The following is a 6,000-nucleotide window of genomic DNA, read 5'->3' as shown; positions in this document are numbered from 1 at the left end:
ACACTTTTGCTCTCTTTTTTTAGTAACGTTATTACTTCCAATGATTTTGATTTTTTTTTGTAGTTATTTCATGCATTGTTTTCACATATGTGATCAAGCTCTGTCAAAGTGAACATATTGATAATCACCTTAAATTAAAATAGGTATATATAATACAAAATTTAATAATGATTAAATTTTTATTTTTTACTTTATAAAATTATTTTTCATTTGTTAATACTTGATACTCTTTTTGTGTGTCTTTTTTGTTTTCCACGGTATCTCCCAGCGACCGCGGTATTGAGCTCTATTTAAGGATTTGTTGCTAGCCAATGGGTTACTGCATGCATAAGGCGGGATTCGAACACCCGACACTTACTTAAGCGGACTAGTGAGCTAACCACTAGACCAACGCAACTTGGTTTTGTGTTTTTTTTTATCCATACACATTTATTCACTCACACACTAAAAACCTCTTTTTCTTTTTTTTTAGTCTTGATACTAAAACCTTTTTTTTGGGTCAGTATACTAAACAACTGTTTAACTGTCACTCTTTGTAACTCTTGTAGTTATTGGGCTTAGGCCCATATCTCACCCAAAAACCTAGCTGTTGCATTGTTAAAAAGTATTTAGTTTGAGTTACTTTAGTAGTTAGTTTATTAGTGTGTTTAAGTAAGTATTAAAAGTTTAAATTTTATTTTATATATGCAGTACTTTATTGATCAACAACAAATTTTTAAATAAAATTTAAATTAATTCTTAGTCTGTTAGATTGAGAAATACTATAAAAAACATTAATTATTAAAGGTCAAGTAAGGAAAAGTTTATTAGACTCTCCATCTACCCCCCAAGGGCGATGCATATGATTCCTTCCATTAATTGTCAAATGTTAAAATAGGTTGGACAAAATTAGTGGGTGATTATTTTGGGGAATATATGTCATGATGAAACTATTAACGCTATGGAATGTGGCAAATAAGTTAATTTAAATTTTGGCTATCAATAATTAAGGAATGGATCCCGCTAGGGAGACAATGAATTATTTGTACAATGGCTATTGAGTTATGAAATGAACATCTCCTATACTATTTAGAATAATCATCCGAGTACACGGGATAATAAACATCTTCTCAAAAAATTAAGATTCACCAAGAATCGAACTCTTGACCTTTTGAATCTAACGCTTTAATACCATATCATGATATCACTCATCCCAAAAGCTTCAACTGATGGAAAAATGTAACACTAATAATTAAATTTCTAATACTCCATAAACATCTATTGTACACATTGTATAAATATTTTATTGGCTCCTTATATTTTCTCTATTCATTCTTGTGACAAAAATTACTGCCTCATCCTCAGGACCCTCACTCACTTTTTCAGAGTCTAAATAATCAACCTTTTTTTTTGCAACTTGCGAAAAATATAGTTTTTGGAATCCTACAAAATTGGTGAAAAAAAAAATATGCTTTTTGCAACTTGTAAAAAAGTCTTAGATTAATAAATATTTTTTATAATTTGCGAATTGTATTTGGTATTAGCAGGTGTGAACATGCATTCTTAATTGCAAATAAAGTGCAATTTAAGGGTATAAGGTGAAGGTGAATGCATGAAACTAAAGGGGAATCTATAAGGCTACGAGGCTACAAGTCTATAACAGATTTGAAGTGAAATGACATAATGATTTGGCATGCATGCCTTATGCCTAGGAGACAGTAACTGCTTGTGCTACATTGTTTCAGTAGTTGCTATTTGCTTACCCAAGACAACATTAACCTAACATATATACTACATAAGACACACAAATCAAAATTCTAAACCAAATACCAATGCAATGCAACTCCTCCACAACCTACCCAAAAAAAAAAAACACATAAAATACTAGCACTAACAACAATTAGTAGAACAATCTGAATTAAAAGGATAATGCTGTACAAAACAACGACATCAAATTTTATATATCATGAGTTGAGATAATTAAATAGTAGAGATCTTAAGGCTAATTTTTTATATTAAAAATGAGGTGTAATTTATGTTAATATTATCATATTCACTACAACATTTTAAATTTATGGTCACGGTTTTTTTGTTATGATAAAAAATCGTGATCATAGATCCTCTAAGGTTACGATTTTTTACCGTAACAAGAAAAAAACTATAATCACGGTTTTTGAAAAAAGAGTGACTATAGAATACTTATGGTCATGATTTTTTTAAAAAGAGTGACCTAAAAGAGTCTATAATCACAGTTTTGGAGGGTGACCTAAAGAGATCTATGGTCACGATTTTAGCGGATGACCTAAAAGAGTTTATGATTTTATTTATTATCTCAGGTACTACGTATCTGTAACTTGGTTTTGATTATTAGTTTTGAAGTCTTGTGCATGTACACAAACACACTAGTACAATATTGTAATATAATATTCTTGTTGTTAGGGGGATAAAATATATAATGTGCAGAACTTTTTCTATTATGTTAAATTAAGCATTGAGCATTATTTTCATCATTTAGAGTAATGGCAGTTATATAATTTTGATAATGAATATCAATATTTTGAAAAATGCTTCTCTTATCCACTTAAGCATCATGCAATTTTACAGCTTCTTGAACCTAGAAGACATATATGGTTGTTTAAAGCATTGTATGGCTTCTAATATTGCTTCCTCAGGTATAAACAACTTCATCTATTTCTTTCTATCACATTCTTATTTTGTGGTGAGATAATGTCTAAAATATCATGCTTGAATTATTTTTATTCTCTTATTATTAAGCATGTTGTTTGAATTGACTATTCTCTTCTAACATGTTTATATCGTTTGCTAGCAGAAAGATATGATATAAAAAAAATATTTTTCATAGTAATATGAAATGAAATGGGTCTTTTATATATATATATATATATATATATATATATATATATATATATATATATATATATATATATATATATATATACTTTAGTTATCTAAATGTAATATTTTGATATGTTATGTATTTTTTGAAAACAAATCTTATTCGGTATCATATGTAATGGATAAATTACATCCTATTTTGATTTGTGTTGTTTGAACAAAAAATATATCTAACTTATAATATAAATTTTATGATATAGATTTTTTGAATTTCTTATTTTTAGACTTATTTTGTGATTATCATAAATTTAGGATGCGATCATGCTTTAAAAAAAATAAATCTCGTACAATAAAGTAGGCTATGGTCACGCTTTTAAAATAAGGTGACCATAGATAAGTTATAGCCACGGTTTTAAGGAGAGGTGACTATAGAGGCTATGGTCATGACGGAAAACTGTGGCTATAGATAAGGCTATGGTCACGATTTTAAGGAAGGGTGACCATAGGGGCTATGGTCACCGTTTTAAGTTGGATAACGATAGAAGTTATGGTCACGGTAAAAACCGTGACTATAAATAAGGCTATAGTCACAGTTTTAAGGAGGGATGACTATAGAAGCTATGGTCACGGTGAAAACGGTGATCATAGATAAAGCTATGATCACGGTTTTTAACCATAGATAAGCCTATGCTCACAGTAAAAAAACATGGCCTAAAGTGTCAGAATTTGAACACTACAACTATGATTATAAAAATTGTGACCATAGATAAAAAAAACTGTGACCATAGGTCTACGGCTACAGAAAAATAGGCCACGGTGAGAAGACTGTGACTATAAATAAAAAATTGTAACTATAGATCTATGATCACCTTTTTTACTAATTTTTCGTGATCATAGACTTTTTTTTTAGTAATTTTTATGTAAATATGAATAAAAAGAATACTTAGTATAAATAAAAATCGTGAGTATCAATTTAAAAAAAAGATAAAAAATCAAATAGGAATCATAGATTACGACTTAAAAAAATCGTTACTAACGATTTTCATAGGGAAGAATCTCTAAAAATAAATTGTTTGTCGCATATTCAATTTTATAGGAATCTTTAGTAACGATTTTTTTTTTAATGGTTCAAACTTCAGTAATCGTTTGTAAAATTTCCTAATTAAGGTCAATGCCGACATCATAGCAATCTATTATTCTCTGTTATAATCCAGAAGTATTACACCATCCTAACTTTCATATTCAAATTAATTTGGGAGATCTTAGCACAAATTTTGTTGAGAATAAATTCTACTAGATTTATACTATATTTGACCAATTTGATGCATTAAAGACCAAGTACAATTTAGTGTATTTAAGTCGTTCTAAAATTAGAAATGTTAGCTGCATATTGATTTGTCCAACATAATAAATTTACACTGAAGATAATTTTTATTAGGTTTACACTATTTGACCAATTTAATGTATTGAACACCAAGTTCAATTTAGTGTGTTTAAGTCATTCTTGAATTAGAAAGGTTTGGTGCAATAGATTTGTCCAACATAATCTTACGTACCATAAGTAGTTGCAGAGAACAGCTTTTTATTGATGAAGGATGAGTAGCAGTAAAAAAAAAACATACAAATAGAACATTTAAAGCACTGGTTAATAATATTAAATGTGTGTTCTTGAAGTATTAGATGTCTTACATTAGTCACTAAAAAAATAATGAAATTAAGTCAGATTAGTCATTTTATATCATATAGATCAGAGTAAATTACATGAAAAAATTGTTTGGAGAAAAATATATGAATGACTTACTTCTAATTTGGTTATATTTTTTGTCTCCTTTTTTTCATAAAAAAATAGTTGTAAGATAGGAACCATTTATTTTTAATATTGGAGTGGTAGTGGTGTTTTTTTTAAATGTGGATTGTCGGGGTGTTATATTTAAATGTGGAATCGTTTAACTATAGAAGTAAAAATTGGACCGTTCGATTTATTAGAAGTACAGAAATCAGACCGTCCGATTTCTAGAGGTACACAAATCGGACCGTCCGATTTATAGAGGTACAGAAATCGAATCGTCCAATTTGTGAGAGGTACACAAATCGGACCGTCCAATTTGTGTTAAAAAAAAAAGAAAAAAAATGAAGTAGAGAAATCGGATCTTTCGAGTGTGTACTTTCACAATTTTAAAAAATACCAAAAATTACAATGTTAAAGTATATTACCACTTCTATTTCCATAACAAAAAAAATTAGCTGCAAAATAGCACAATTTACAATATCAAAAATATTATTTTATTTATTTTTAATATATATTTTATATTTTAACATATATTTTATATTAATAATTAATTTTGGATCGTAACACAACTTCACGATCGAGTAATCTTTCAAGAATTACGTTAATTATTATCGTGTTATATGAGTGTGTCCCAAAGCAGTTTGAGCGAGTTATTTAGTGTATGACAACCACCAAAGTTTCATGTTATAAAATAGTATTTAGTAACTTGTATGCAGGTCCCAAAGCTACCTCTTCTTTTGATGTACTATTTCGTCTTCATCTTCATCCATCCAATGACTAAGACTAAGGACTATGCACTCTATGTGTTTGTGTGTTTGACACAGAGGCTAATAAAGAGGCTGCTCGGTTTTTTTTGGTCCCTTATGAGTTATGACATGTGACTATGTGACACATTTAACTTGGCCTACTTTTTTCATACCTTGCTTCCAATTTCAACCAGTCCATACCCCAGGTGAGATAAGTCAGGATCCTAAATATTTTGGTCACTTGATTAGAAGTCTTGAGTTAAACTGATTAAGATTGTTAATAAAACTGATTAAGTGTTCAAAAAAAAAAAATCACACATTAAAAACTAACTATTAAAGAACAGAATTACTTCACTATTGACTATTAGTATTTAGTATTCACTTTAATCTAATATATAGTTAGTTTTTTCTGTGGTACCAACAACTAAACCTTTGATCATTGTTAAGTTCTTAAAGAAACTGAAAAATCACACTTTCAAAATTAGTTATTAAAAAAAAGTTGAATCATTTTTTTCAATAAAACATTATATGCTATTTGATATAAGATTTTCTGATTTTGGACCTCTTATACAACAAAAGTTCATTGGTAGAATGTGATTGTTTTTATTAAGATATTTTTATGTGAATTTC

The sequence above is a fragment of the Arachis hypogaea genome, chromosome 2 (genome assembly GCF_003086295.3).
Source record: "Arachis hypogaea cultivar Tifrunner chromosome 2, arahy.Tifrunner.gnm2.J5K5, whole genome shotgun sequence".
NCBI lineage: Eukaryota > Viridiplantae > Streptophyta > Magnoliopsida > Fabales > Fabaceae > Arachis > Arachis hypogaea.
The sequence above is the reverse complement of the archived record's forward strand: the minus strand, read 5'-3'. Positions refer to the sequence as shown.